The sequence below is a fragment of the Eumetopias jubatus genome, unplaced genomic scaffold (genome assembly GCF_037043125.1).
Source record: "Eumetopias jubatus isolate StellerSeaLion01/CBP00866 unplaced genomic scaffold, mEumJub1_p1.0 scaffold_3, whole genome shotgun sequence".
NCBI classification, from domain to species: Eukaryota; Metazoa; Chordata; class Mammalia; order Carnivora; family Otariidae; genus Eumetopias; species Eumetopias jubatus.
In genome coordinates, this window is record NW_028274809.1 from 6,343,979 (window position 1) to 6,359,374 (window position 15,396).

The 15,396-nt window shown below is 52.2% G+C and overlaps 1 protein-coding gene across 2 annotated transcripts in view; it reads right to left on the reverse strand.

The window, feature by feature from the left end:
• SH3BP4 (SH3 domain binding protein 4) overlaps positions 1 to 10,940 on the reverse strand; it is an 84,436-nt gene extending 73,496 nt beyond the window's left edge. For both annotated transcript variants that reach the window (XM_028105218.2, XM_028105217.2), the window contains exon 1: positions 10,782 to 10,940. The gene's annotated coding sequence lies outside the window, so the exon portion shown is untranslated. The remainder of the gene's footprint in view (positions 1 to 10,781) is intronic.
• Positions 10,941 to 15,396: the final 4,456 nt, after the last annotated feature.

Sequence of the window (15,396 nt, forward strand, 5' to 3'; positions counted from 1 at the left end):
GTCACAGGGTGGGGTCACAGAAGCCCCCCAGGGGGGGAGGGGTAGGGGAGATGAAGGGAGTAGGAGGTGTCCAGGATGAGGGGCGGGGTGTCAGGGCACCTCCCTGGTCCCTTTCAAGTCATGACTACACGTTTAATCAAGTTTTTCCAGTGCCTGAAAGTTCAAAGCTGAATGAAGCCCAGAAGGGCTGTTCCCTCCAGCCACCTGCCCCTCGCATCCCCTGACAGGTGCTTCCAGAAAGCTGTCACCTCGTTTGGTTCCTGGCACTGACTCAACCACCCAGTGTCCCCCCCCCCAAAACCCCTGCAGGTGCCTGCCCAATCCTGCACGACATGTGTCCTGACCCCCCAGTACACCTCGTGAACCCTGACCTCTCCTCCTGGGTACTGGTGGCCACTTGCCCGGGCAGAGACCTTCCCCAGTGGTTTCTCCATCACCCACCCGGAACACAGCAGGCTCAGTGCAAGTGAGGGAATGAAGGCTTGTGAGTCCAACAGCTCATCAGGAGGGGAAGAGGGCCAGGGACAGCGTCCCAGACAGTTACAAAAGGCTCAGCTCTCAGACCCAATTTAGGGGCTCCCCACCCCCCAAAACAAACCACCAGTGTGAATGAGCAGTCCTCTGGCCTTCCCAGCAGCCCCCAAAGTGCTGCCTCATGTCAAAATAGGTGAGCAGTGACTCATGGACACGGTGGTGCCAAGACCAGAGGCGGCAGCCAGGCCCCTCTGCAAAGCCACACTCAGGAGGCGGGCCAAAATATATTCAACCCATAATTTAGTTTTCCTCTCTTGCCAGAATGAAGAAGTCCTGTGACAGCAGACTGCAGTTAGAAATCAAAAAGATGGCCTCCCTGTCCGGGGAAGGGATTAAGCACTTTCTCCTCTTAATGAACCTGGAAGTTGTAAACCAAGTCTGGGGTGAGGCCCTGCGCCAGATCCAACTGCAGTCCACCTCGCCAGAGCGGATCCAAGACGCCACCTCACACAGCACTCCTGACACCCAGAAGGACGTGACCCCAGGGGCGCATAGTGACCGTGCATGCAGCTGACCTAAGGGAAATCATCAGCCATTCACCTCTGGGAGGGAGGGGGCCCTGAGGACCTCGGACAGAAACACTTCCTGTGTTCTCAGACACACACCTTCCCCCATGTGTTGATGTTTCTGAAACTGGTGTGTAAGTAGGGATGCCTGGGTGGCTCAGTCGGTTGAGCGTCTGCCTTCGGCCCAGATCATGATCTCAGGGTCCTGGGATGGAGCTCCATGCCTGGCTCCCAGCTCAGTGGGGAGGGAGCCTGCTTCTCCTTCCCCTCTGCCACTCCCCCTGCTTGTGCTATTTCTCCCTCCCTCTCTCTCTCTCTGTGTCAAATAAATAAAATCTTTAAAAAAAGAAAAGAAACTGGGTGTGTAAGTGTACATCCTAAAATTGAGCTGTGCTTTCCCAAGCCCACCCCAAAAGCTCACAATGCAGAGCGTGAGCAGTTGGACAGTCAGGAAAGAATCCCCGCAAATGCGGTACAGGCATTTCTAAACCTGGTCTTAAAGTTCAGCCAGTTGTATACCATAGTCCTAGAAACTCTTCCCAAGGTCACTGCCTTTGGAGATGCTTTTCTGAGTAGCGATTACACATTCATCCAGCTATTAATATAATTAGAAGTTCTTTGTAGATTTTAAGCACAATAGTAGCAAAAAAAAAATTTCATTCGAAGGAAAAACTTCCATGTTTTGAAAGATGTATGCATCAAGATATTCACTGCAGAGCTCTTTATAATTTCAAAGTGACTGGAAACTGTCTATGAATAAGGATTTGTTAAATAGGGTGCATCCGGGTACCATCTGACAGTCATCTGAGGATCTGAATCTGTGTTTATTGGTGTGAAAATATGTCAACAACAATTTTAGATAAAAAGCAGTTTTTAAAAAGCATAGCATTCATTCGAAAGATCCATATAAAAAGAATTGCTATGCACAGAACAAGTCCCCACTCTATGATCCTGCTTTGTTTGGAAGTTTCTAGACTTACATGTGACAACACTGGAAACTCAGAGAAAAACATCCAGTTCAGACCAGACTGGTTCTCATGAGTGGCAAAGTTCCAGCGATGTCAACTTTTTTCTCCTTTTGCATTTTCTAATATTTCCCAGATGAACATATAATTACTTGGGTAATTAGAAAAAACTCAAGTGGAAAGGTTTTCCTTCTCTTTTTCTTTTTTTTAAGAAAAAAGAAGGAAAAATCACAAGAAAATATTCCCTAAACAATTCGTTTATCTAGAAAGTACTTGTATTGAACCCAACACACTTCTCATCCCCTGCTCACGGTCAGGCCTTGGAAGACCCAGGCTCGGTGGCCTCGAGCAATTGGCTGCTGGTCCCCACACAGTCAGTCCAACGTGTGAGCCTGGGGCACAACTTGCTGACTCTATCCCTTGCATTTCCTCCTGCTCCCAGAAATCTGAGGAATGGGGCAAGGATTGGGGAAGCTAATCCTTATTGAGACATTCACCCATACATCATGCAACTAGTCTGCGCCCGCACACATTTCAAAGGTCAGACTGAACACCTAAAAATATCAAAGCCCTGCACTCCTGTTTGATGCAGATGGTGAAACATCACCAAAAAAATATTTACTCAATTTTTAAGAAAAAATCCGCAGTGCACACAGGACTCACAAAAAACTCCCCAGGATGGGTATGGGGCCCAAAGCCCAACGCAGGGGGATGATGCAGTAAAATCCACATCTCCACGTTGACATCTCCCAGGGCCCAGAAGTAAGTACTATCGCCACCATGTTACAGATGAGAAAACCAGGTCTTGAAGGAGTCCAAAAAGTTGTCCAATGTCAAAACTGGAAGTATACAGAAGCCCAAGATTTGAACACAGACTGGTGTGTGGGATTGAGAGAGAGAGAGCACAAGTAGGCAGAGAGGCAGGGAGAAGCTGACTCCCTGCTGAGCAGAGCCCAGTGCAACTTGGGGCTCGATCCCAGGACCCCGAAATCATGACCCAAGCCGAAGGCAGATGCTTCACCAACTGAGCCACCCAGGCGCCCCTAGCCACTTAATTCTTAATAAGGATTTTCCTTGAAGCACATACGACTTTTGGTTGTGCAAATCGGACTGTTTCATCATGGACTGATTGAAAAGAAAGAGCCATTTACAGAAGACTCCGGCACAGTGCCTGACACCGAGGAAAAGCCCAATAAGTGGATGAAGCCACAGAAAAATTCCTATGTGAAGAGGTGGGTAGGAGTATTTCAAGTGTGTGTGCACGTATGTCCTCAAATAGTAACCATGAATCTGAGAGATTCTGAGCATCTAAACGTCAAATTACCTGAAACTGAATTTCTCACGCTCTTAAAATATGTATAAATAAAATACCAAGTGAAGGAACCAACGAAGCTCCCGCCTGGAGAAAAGGAATTCCTGGGGGCCGTTTCCCTCCCTCCCCGGGACTGGCTGGGCCAGTGTCTGCCACAGCCCGGATTACGGATTACGGAGCAGAGAAGGTTCTAGCGTCTGTCTCTGAGACGAACGCACGCTCTTCCCCAAATGAACAGCCACGAAATCACAGGTGGCTCTAACAAAATGCAAGCCAACTACGTGCACTACATAAACTCTAAAGAGCTCATTTTTGATGTGCAGCCAGTGTCTTGTCTCCCGTGACATCCCCGAGCGTCGGCACCCTCTGACAAGGCCTGCAAAGGTGAGCGGACCCTGAGGGATAGGGCTCTCCTCTTGTGAACATCTTGAACACTGATTTCCGAAACCACAAAGGGAAAAAAAACACCCCAACTTCTGCGAGGGGTATTGGGATAGGGGCCACGGGGAGGAACAGCAAGACCAGACCAGAGCCGACGACCTGGTTTACCCACCACCGTCGACTGAGTGATTCTAGTCTTAAGCCTCGGGCCCAGCACTTTACATGAAGTATTTGTAAGTATTATATCAGCTCCAATAATTATTTTCAGTGAAATTTCCACCCAGTGCTTTTATTTTCCATTCACACGAAGGACACATACACACATCTGACACCACTTCTCAAAGCGACGATTCTCAGGGTAATAAAAAATATTTGAACGCACCTGCATTTTTTCAGATATTCCATTTACTTCTTTCTATCCAAAACTTATTAAAAATTCGGATCCTTTCAAAGTGGGCAGCGGCGTAAAATGGGTAAACAGAGGTGGGGTGAGCCTCTCTGAATGAAATGTTAAATGTCAGAGCAACGGGGGTGCCACTTGACAGAATTTATGAGTAAGCTGATTACTATTCACAGGCCAGAATTCTTAAAAGCCAGAAATTACTTCTGTCACATATTGTGTATTTGGAACTAAGACGTCTAAGAAGAGACTATCAATGCTGCCTCCAAATGGTTATACGGTAAGGCACCACCCGAAGTGGTCACCTGGGTCAGCCCCTGTCTCCACCTGTCAATCCCCTCATCCATGGGACGTCCTGTCTGGCACTGAGGATGTGGCCATCAGTAAAATGTAACCGGTGCCCAGCAGCACCCAGCCTAGCAGGACAGCGGACATGCAGGAAGCAGCAGGTCAGCTCCTGACCTCGGGGACTCAGGAAAGGTTTCCTGAGAAAGAGTACGAACTGGGTCTTAGGGACCAAGGAGTTCCCCCAGCCACAGCAGCCTGAAAAGGCATTTGGGGAAGTCTTTTAATCTGTTCTTCCTGAAGACAACCACCCACATCCATCTCCTTCCCTCACAGGGCGTGGGGGCACTCCCCATCCTGCACCACTGTGGGCTGCCCCCCCCCATCCCAGACCCTCCGTCTGACCCAGCCCTGGGTCCCTCCTGTCTCAACACCATCAAATGACAGTCCCGTTTCTTTTACCACTAATATTTTCCCATGTTCTCTACCTTTTCTAGAATCTTTCAACTACCACAATCACACGGTTCTAACAAGCCAAACCCAGTGGCCTCCTGTCTTCCCGTTGTTGCTTCTTTGATCAACCCCACAACTGTCCTGTGTGCACTGGGCTCCCAACTGCCTTCCTCTACACCCCCACCTTCTGCCTAGCTTCAGGGACACACACCCTGCCTGTTCTCCCTCCTCCAGCTGCTTCTCTACTCCGTCTTTGGTCTTCCTGCCCCATCTTCATGAGGTGAGCCAGAAGCATGCTCCCAGGCCCCCAGTTCATGCTCGAGTCTCCAGGGAGCTCTTGCACGCTCACGGGCTCAACCGTAAGGAAATGAGGCCCAAGTCAGCCTTCTCAAAGGGTTCTCGGCCCTCCTCGTATCAGTAAGGCAGACCCCGCAGGTGAACAACTCCAGGGATGCCTCCTTAAATTCTGCACCCCAGGGGCCTGGCTTCCTTCTTGCTAGTGTCAGACCTGCTAACAAGGCTGGCTCAGACGTTTAAGGACCCTCCCCCCTTCCCATGTGCTTGCTGCCTCCCAAGGAGCTCTCACATTTTAAAATAATTTTACTGCTAATTGTGATAGAGAAAAAATAATCAGAGTTATGTGTGCAACCAAGTTCAGACTGACAAAGCCCTTAACCAGTGAGTTTCTCCTGTCTTCACTTGGGTGGTCCCAGGAAGCTCCTCTGGACTCTGGCTCTCTGCTTTAACACCAGAGATCAGCTCATCAAACCCACCCAAGGAGCGGTCTTCCCAAGGACAGAGCTCCTGGCTTCATCCTGACCCCTTCTTCCATGAAGACCTTTCTCCGTTCTAGACCAGCAAGAGCAACCAAGGCAGAACAAGTACGTCGATCACCACCCATGGAAGGAAAGGGTCAATGGAGTAAGGTCTCCAGTTGGCAACTGGAAAGATCTGGGCCTCTGCCTGCCTTTCCAAGAATCTGGCCCTAAAAACCTTCCTTGGCTCCTCAAGGGAAAGTTGCAACTCCCAGCCTCAAATATAGGATCTGCCGTCCCTAGTCCTACACCACTCCTCCAGTTTCCTTCTGAAAGACTCCCTACCTCAGCGTAGAGGAACCTGGATACATATGAGAATAGGGATTCCGACGGGGAGGTTTTAGAAACTGCCGGGGTCTGGGCCCTGCCCTCAGAGATCTGCATTCCCCTGGGGATCAGGCTGGCAAAGTTTTAAAAACCTCCCAGGTGATTTCAACATACAGTATGTTTTGAAACTGGCCAAAGCATAGCACCCAATGACATCCGAACCCTCTCCCCACCCAGCTGCCGGGCAGGCGTGGTTCCCCGCAGAAGCCAGTTAACCATGTGGCCCGCTCTGTAAAGGGGGCCAGCTGGTGGGCTCAGGGCGAGCTGCAGCCGGCTCTCAATGGCTCACACGGGTGGTTCAACAATGCCGGCCCTGGGAGCTTCCCAGTGGCCACAGTGCGGGTGTTTAGACCACACCACCGAAACCAGCGGGTGCAACAGTGAAGGTTCTTTGTTCCTTTCCTCCGAGCAGGTTTATCAGCACACGGGCCTCCTACACTGGGAATCCAGGAAAGGACACCTATATTCCCTTCAGGCCTGGGGACTAGAGCAGGCTTCCATGTTCCTAAAAATGGGGCAGGGTTTCCCTCAGTCCCAGAGCCTGGGGGAAGGGGGAAGAGGGAGAGAGGAGAGGGTGAATCACAGGAGTCTGGAACCACAAAAATCCTTCCACAGGAAGTATTCTTTTCAATTTGTTCAAAAGCGCTGGGCTAACAGGAACCGGCAGAGAGTTTCTCCAGAGACGAGCTTTTAATGAGCAGATAAGAATAATCTCCTCAGTGTGTCATTTATTTCATTGTGAAGTGGAAGGTGGAATCCTTATCTTACACTTAGTTGAGAGACTTCCCATAATTTTTATCTTATTCTCGTGACCTCGGTCTGCCCGAATACCCTCACTTCATGGTACAAGGACAGACTTCATGGGGGCTCCTGTGCAAGTTACCCCAACTGCAACATCTCAGTCTTCCAAAGAAACCAACCTGGACCCTGCAGACAGGGCGAGGACACAGCAGACCCCCAGGAATAAAGGTGCAACCCGCTGCCTTCCCCTTAGGCTGCAAACATTTTACAGGTTTTAAAGATTTTGTCGCCTTCAGAGTACAAGTTCTATAATTGTGTAGGGGAGGCTTCACGCGCCTGTCTTCATGCCACCGGAATGCAGGAGCCTCTTTGATCTCACCACCCTGGGAGATGTGATTAAGAGCGCTGGGCTCAGGCACTTTCAGGTTCAATTCCCGGCTCTAGCACTTTGGGACCACTGTGCCTGGGGACTACTTAAATCCTCATAGCTTTCCTGTATGATGGAACCCCGCACGGTTTGGGTGAGGATCTTAAAGTGTGCACGCCAGTCCCGGTGCTTCGTAAGCCCTCAGCAAATGATACCTTTTTCTACCCCTAAAACACCTCAAATCTCAACTTAAGTTAGGTGAACTCAGTACACCGCTCTCCTTCCTGACATCCTATTGGCTTACTGACAGTTCGGTCTGGGCAGGCACTAGTCCACCTGGCGGATGGGGGTGGGGGGGGCGCTGATGCACTCTGTGGGATTCACCCTTCCGTCCTTGAAACATACCACCCACCCCTGGATTTCTAAAATACCTTCTGTGTGCTCTGGCCTTCGGAAGGCTGAATACTGACAACCTTTCCCTTAAGATGCTCGCCAGATGGCATCAGGTGCTGTTACATAACACGCGGATGCCCCCAGGGCCCACTGAAAAGCAGGCTCAGGCTTCCTGAGACATCCTGCATAAGTAGCAGGATTGTTCCCTGGGTGTTTGGGGACTCGGTGAATTATTTTTCTGTCACTCCTCCAGAGGGTGATGGCGGAATGTGGGGCTTCTGTTGTGCCAACAGCTGGGAAGGCAGGCGGCCCTGCGCTGCATGGGGAGCTGCGGGTCGACACTGGGTGGCCCCGGGCTCCGCTCCAGGCCAGGAGCAAAGCTGGGCAGAGCACTCTGGGTGAAGTCTCCGTAGCTGTTTGGGTTTGGTGACCCTTCCCGGTTCCAGCTCATCAGACAGCGACCTCAGGACAAAGAAGTCCTAGTGCCCAGCTCCACGTCCTTCAGAAATATCCCAGGGGCCTGCCTCGAATTCTCAGAGGGGAAATCACACCACGGTCCAAATTCAGGTGCTGAACTTGAAAAATAACAAAGCTAAGGAAAACCCACATGGCTGGCCCAAGGCCCCACTTGCTAAAACAGCAGCTTCTACTCAGTCAAAACAAGGCTGATACCCGAAACAGGGAGCCAGGGAGGAGGTCAGCAAGGGTCGAGCTCCATGGCTCTTCACCTTGTTAGGGCCAAGGACTCCCCTAAGAAGCTGAGGGAAGCCAGGTGGCCTCCTCCCACAAGTAACTGGCTGGGATCCGAAGATTTAAATGGGGGAGGGAGTGGCCTCCCAGGACCCAGGGGCGTAAACCCCATTCACATTAGCGTTACCTCACAAACAGAAGAGAAACCATTAGAATAAGAAAAAGTCCGTTCCAGCAGCCACAGGAAAGCGCGTCCAGGCTGCTGGGTAACCAGCAATCAAGTTAGCAAACAACAGCAAGGGAGAAAATCCAGGAAGACTCCCTCTTCCTCCCTCCACCAAGAAAATTAAGAGCATAATACTAACTGGCAGAGAGCCCAGTTAAGGACACTTAACAGCAACTTGTCCAGCCCCCTTTCTGGGTGCTTCTGGAAATCCCCCAGTGTCTGGGCTGGAATCAGCCACTAGACCTCGGGCAGATCAAAGTGCCGGTGGGATCCAACAATAAAATAATGAAAACTATCAAATGACAGACTGAAGCCCCACAGACCCGCTATGGAGAGGCTCTTCCAGCATGGTTTCTATGCCAGGAGAACAAAAGGCAACCTGTGTGCTCCTCTCCCTACTCGGGCTTTGCATACCTGACATTAACAAATGGTGTGAGTCCCTATTCATTGTTGGAAAGGGCCACAGAGTGCGGTGCCTGAGTCCTGGAACAACAGGAAAAAATTAAAGCTCACAGAAGCTTCTGGGGCACCGCAGATCTGAGCTGCTCATTGTTCATTTAGTAAACAAGTGAGCCATAAGACAAATCCCTAGGAAGCCAGGTTTGTTCACTTTCCGAGTCCTCCCAGAACTAACTGTTCCCTCTTGGATCAGCATGGCCTTGGCATTCCACAGATGGACAAGCGTCGGGCCTGGGCAACGGGGGACCTGTCCCTTACCCTCTCCAAGTCCACCCATATGCAGAAAGCAGAAGGGAGAGGCCCATGGGCGAGTGTGGTCTCCTTCCAAGCCCCCACCCACGCCCACCCCCCTTTGTTGGGCAGAATGCACAGAGCCGGGAACCAGGAACGTTCTCCAGGCTCCACCGGACATTCCTGGAGTCTGTTTCCTGGTCAGGATGGCCAGGTGGGAAGGTAGACTGTTTAACTGGATGATGACAACAACGTGGAAGAGTAAAATGCTCCCTAGCCCCTTAAAGTACAGTCGCTGTCCACCCAAGGATGTCAAAACGCGTCACAAACCACCCATTAATTTTTATGGTGGCCTGAGAAGCACATTGAGAATCATTACCTTCATTTTTACAAGGCAAGGAACCAAAACCACAGGGGAAGGTGGAGAGGCACCAGGCCAATGCAGTCTTACCCAACGTTCTAGGCTGACTGCTTCCTTCTCTCTCCACCTCAGGCCCACAGAAAGGGAACTGGTAGCCAGCTGAGAAGGCAGCCAGGCCAATAAAGCTGAACTTAGGTGTTCAGAGACCACCACGCTTGGAAGGGTGGGGAGGGGAGAGTTGCATAAAGGATTACTTTGATTTAGGGAAGAGAAGCTCCGGTTGTAACTTACTCATCAAATCGGTGAGCCTGTGACCCCAAGAATGCAAATATTAAAGGCCGGTAGGAACAGTGGGATCACGGATGGCTTCTGTCTTACTGTTTATATTTGTCTTTATTACCACGTTTTCTACCCAAAGCATATACTGCTTTTGTGACTAAACAAAAGTTACACGAACTTATTACTGATGAAGGATACAGTACGAATCCGCAGCACTAACTTGCCAAGAAAAAGCACGAATAAAATCCAGCCCAGCCCGGCGTCCCCCTTCGAAATCTCACTGATGGTGAGGCTGCGTAAGCCTCTCCGCCCGTAGAGGGCCCGCCGCTCTCGCACCTCCCCGCACCCGGGGGAACGGCCAGCGCCGGCCTGGTTCCCCGGCTGCAGGAGCGGCCCGGGGCCAGGAGCCGCCCGCACTCCCGGGCACCACCAATCCGCAGCGCGGAGCGGGCTTCCCGGGAAACATCACTTAGAGAACAACGTGCCTCTCTTCCAGCCGTCCCCACCCGCCGGCAGCCCGCGCTGTCAGCTCGCGGCTGCTCGCTCACTGGACGGCCCAGCCAGAACCCGGGATTTGCATTACCATCCTAAAACCAGGCATCTCCTAAGTTGAAATCTGCATTGTCACCAACAAGTTTAACCCGGGACCGCGCGCCCCCCTCCCCTCCCCAGAACCGCGCAAGGGGGCGCCCCGGGGACGCGTGCGGTCGCCGCGCCGGGCCACCCCGCAGGGCCTGCCCGGGAGGCTCCAGGGCCGGAGGAGGGGGCTCCACGGGCGCACGCGGGGGCTCCGACAGAGGCTCGGCGCCGGGAACCCCGGCCCGCCCGCCTGCGCCTAGGTGACCCAGGCGCCCGGGCGGCGGCGAGGGGCGCGAGGCTTCCCGAGCCCGGCGCCAGCCGTGCCCGGGCACCCGGAGCCCCGAACTCAGGCGGCGGGGGAACGATCGGCGCCCACGAGGGTGCGAGCCCGCCAAGCCCCGGCAGGCGCCGTGGGAGCGAGGCCGGCCACTGGGCGGGAGCGGCCCGCAGGGGACCGCCGGACTGCCGCCTGCCTACCTGGCTCGCATTGCGTCCCCGCGGGCTCCTGCGGCTCTCCTCGCGGTCTGGGAGCTCGGCCCGGCCGGGGGCGCGCGCGGCTCCGCGGGAATCTCCGCGCGAATCTCCGCGCGGCAGCGGCGAGCGGCCAGGACAGCCGAGAGTGCCCCGAGCGCTCGGCCCGCGCCTCCCGGGGCGGAGGGTGGTCCCCGCGCCGGGGCGGGGCCGCGGGGGCGGGGGCGGGGCGCGAGGGGCGGGGCGCGCGAGGCGGGGACCAGGGCGGGAGGACAGGGGTGGTCTCCGCGGGGGTGGAGCCTGGGGTCAGGGCGGAGCCTGAGCCGAGGCCACTTGGGAGACAGGGGGCGGGAGAGAAAGGGGGACGCGGAGAGGGAACCAAGTGCCCGCCTCCCAGAGGCCGACCGGGCGGGGGCGGGGCAAGCGTGGAGGGGGCGTGGCCGATCGGGGGCGGCCCAGAGGCCCGGGCTGTGGACGAATTGGGGGGGTTTGGGGGTGTGGGGGCAAAATGCCGAGGCCGGAGGGGGCGGGGTTTAGCCAAGGAGGCTGCTAGACCGGGGCGGGGTGGGAATAATTAGGGGGGCAGGGCTAAGGAGGGGCGGGGCTTAGCTGAGGCCGTCGACAGGCCGAGGAGGGGGGAATGTGAATAATTAGGGGGCGGGGCCCAGCCTTTGGTGCCCGTAGGCCGAGGGTGGAGGGGGGGGCGAGTGAGAAGGGGGCGGAGCCGAGCGGGGGCCATCCGGAGGCCGGGGCGGGGTGTGGTTTTCTGGGGCTGGGCGTGCGCGCAGGGGCGAGGCCGAGCCGGGGCCGCGGAGAGGCCCGCCCGGGAGCGAGCGCGCAGGCAGGGGGTGGCGCCGCGTCTCCCGGAGCCCCAGTTGGGACCCCGCCTCGGTGCCTCGTTTTCTTCCTCCTCCGGGCGCCAGCCGGGGAATGGGGTCCCGGCCGCTGGGCGTCCCCGGGGTCGTGGTCCCTGGAACAAGCAGATCTAGATACGACAGCTTCCTCGTTACCTTCTGGTCGCGCTCCTGTGTTCCTTTCACCCCCCCATCCTCCCATCCCTTCTCGGGGAACCCCACGCGGGGACCCCTGGGTGAGGTACGGCTCCGCGAGCGTCGGCCAGGACGCGGGGGGTGGTACCTAATGCTGAGAATCCTGCTTCCAACACACGGTGGGAGGAAAGCAGTGCAGGACTGTGGTAAGTAAGGCGAGAAGAAGGGCAGTCACATTGAACATTACAAAGAAGGAGAACTTCCTGCTGAGCAGAGTGCAGGAGGAATACGTAGCATCATAACCATTTCCACTTGTGTCCCTATGCCTGACATCTAAGAAGAGCTCAACAGATGCTCAATAAATGCTCACAAAATTGAACCACCACTTACTATGTGGCAAGCACTTTCCATGGAATGACACACTTAATCCTCAAAAAAGCCCGTACATGACTACTCTTTTTAGTCCGTTTCACACATGAGTGGACTGAAGCTCCGAGGGTTGATTTGACCGCAAGAAAGTAGTAGAACCGGAATTTGACCTGAGGCTACTCTGGAGGTTGTGCCCTAACCACGTGGGGGACTACCAGCTGCCTTACTGCGGGATTGGAGTCCCCCCTGCAGGACTGAAGGCCCCCTACAATGCAGAGACCTGGAGGAATCACAGGTCTTCCCTGGGACAAAAGCTCTCATTTATTGATCCAGGTCTAGACATCCCTGGAGGTTTTTCTCACCATTACCTAGCAAGGCAGATATTCTTACTCTCATTTTATGGGTGACTTTAGACCTTATGTGCTGTATCATGATCTCATGGGGCACATGAATCTAAATTCAAACCCTGGATTTTCCGAATCCCAAGCCTTTGCTGCTCCCTCTGTCTTGGAGATCTCCCTTTTCCCTAGGGAATCGTTTTCTTGATTTGAGCCCACGCTACATTTTCAGAAGGATTCACAGGAAGACAGAGACGCGGTTCAAGAAGGGTGGAGATCGGGGTTCTGATTTGGGTGTGGGCAACTGAATTCCTGAAAATGGATACAGTTAGCCCTAAAATGTATGCTGCAGGCTTTGAAAGGAGCCTCAGAGAGGAAGAGGACGTCCAGGGGGCATGGCGGGGGCCCAGGGAGTTCTCAGTAGTATAGGGACGTGTGAGGAGCACTGACCCAGCAGGCAGCCTGCTGGGTTCCAATCTCTGGAGAGTTATTTTACCTCTCTGTGACTCAGTTTCCTAAACGAGTATGAAAATTCAATGCTGCCTGTGAAGTGTTTAGCAGGTAAGCACAGATTAGCATTCAGTAAGTTTCAGCCACTGTTATTATTGCTATTCCGAATGACATCCTTACTGTGTAAAGAATGTCTGTAATGCATAGGAAAGACAAACCAGTAGAAAATGAGAAAATAAACAAAAGGTATGAAAAGACAATGCCCAGAGGTGCCACAAATGGTCCAAAGCATGAAAAGCTCTGCAGCCACACTGATACAGGGCCCAAAAGCAACACACAAAGATATTCAATTAAGAAAGACAGAGTCCAGTCTGGGAGAAGCTGAGCTCATTGAGGAATGAGCAGTAAGGAAGAGAAAATAAAATCACAAAGAACAAAGTACTGTGGACATGCAGGATACAGCGTGAAAAAACAAAATGCCTGCTCATTTTGCCTGGGGGCATGCAGAGAGCATGCCTGATAGTGTCCATAGTTGTTCGAAGGGGACTTGCTTTCATGGTGCCATCAGCATCTTTACACCACCCCACTTCTTAGGAGAGGTATTCTCAGAGGTCAGAAGGTCTAAAAACTGGAGGAAAAAATGTGAGCATACTATGTATGTTTTTACTACCATAGTTTGAATTGCACTTGAGCCTGGTATGAGCTGGGTGACATTATACATTTAGGTGGAGGTTGTGTGCGGACCATTTCGTCTTTCCTATTCTGGAAGGCAAGGAGGTCTCAAGATGTTGCTTCCAGTTGAATGTACGCTTTCTCGTTCCACCAGTTTTTATTACTTGTCCTTCCAAAGACAAAAGAAAAGAAAAAACCGTAAGATATTCATAACATTCAATTACTTAGTAAGCATTTCTAGTGGGAACACATACAGCAAAATCAATAACAGTGTTTTAGGTGCAAAACTAATGCACATTTGTTTCAAAGGATACAAATGATTAGAGAAGTGTGTAGTGTAACAAGTGGGCCTCGATCCCCAATTTCATACCCTCTCCCAAGATTCCATGGTGAACAGTGTGTTATTATGTGTCCATCCGGACACTTTTCCTAAACATTTACAGATGTGTCAGTGTGTTTGTACATGTATCTATGTTATATATGAGTGTGATGTGAACGTGTGTACACACTCCCATATCTGTAGACACAGGCTCAAATACATTGAGAACGGGGGCAGTACTTGCTAGCAAGGACTAAGTGAGACAATCCATGCAGATTGTCTATAAACATACGCTATTGTCATTATCACTAATACACACACATACTTACAACTTGTTCTTTGATTCACATAAAACCCTAGAGAACAATCCTAGTTTTGCATCAGCTGTACATAGAAATATCTTTTTTTCAAGGCTCCTTGATAACTCAAGTAGTTATCAAGGGGGCGACCACGTTGCTCCGAGGCGGAAGGGTTGATGAGACAGTCTGAGAACGTGAACTTCAGACTTCAGACTTGCCAGGTTTCTCCCTGAGTGTGGGCTCCTTTATAAAGGCATGCACTCCATGTGCAGGGAAAGTGCTGTTCTAGGAGGTCTCTTGTAAGTAGGAAAGTAAAATGCATAGGTAGGTTAGAGGAAGGGGGTGGGGTGGGTTTGGAACATGCACCTCTATTATTTCTGTCAACATGCACCTCTATTATTTCAATGAACAATAGGTTAAAGCTAATCCACCCCAACTGCCACCACCAAAGATTCATGCTAGGGGCTTCTCAAAATAGACACAGCGGGGCCAGACAGCCGCTCGAACAATAAAACTCCTAGGGGCACATACTGTACTGAACTCTACCAAGCTTGCTCAGGCTATAGCATTCTGGCCACCTAGCAGATACACTTCCCATTAGGGTGGAAATACTCTGAAATCGCATGTGGACCCATCATGAAAGTGTCTCTCTGTGGACAAGAGCATTCTCAAAGAGGAAATAAAAAGAGTAATGTTCTTTTGGTGAAGTGAAATCAGTAGTGGCCCAAATGCCCGTGATAAGAGGAAAATAGAATAAAAAGATACAAAACAAAGCTACGGGCGAAAAGAAGAGCATAAAGCCTGGGATTATTTTTTTAGTGGGCAACATAAAACAGGCACTGAATCATCAATGTGGCTGAATGGAATTTCATATTTGTTGTCTGTGGCTCAGAATGTGAAAACTGTAGCCTGGATAAACGCCTTCTGTGGATTTAAGTTGAGGGAGGAGGTGGTCCTCGCATGATTCATAAGCCTGAAGAATGAGATTTGTGCATGTGAGAAGTATTTATTGACCACCTACTGTGTGCCAGGCCCTGAGAATCTGAGGCTGGGAGAGACAGAATCAGCTCGGGTCTCCTGGTGCCGAGAGTCCAGCGGTGATTTGAGACAGGGGAGGGGCCAACCTGCCGGTGGTACGTGCTCCAAAGGCAAGCGCCAGGGGCTGAGAAAGGAGACAGCTGCCTT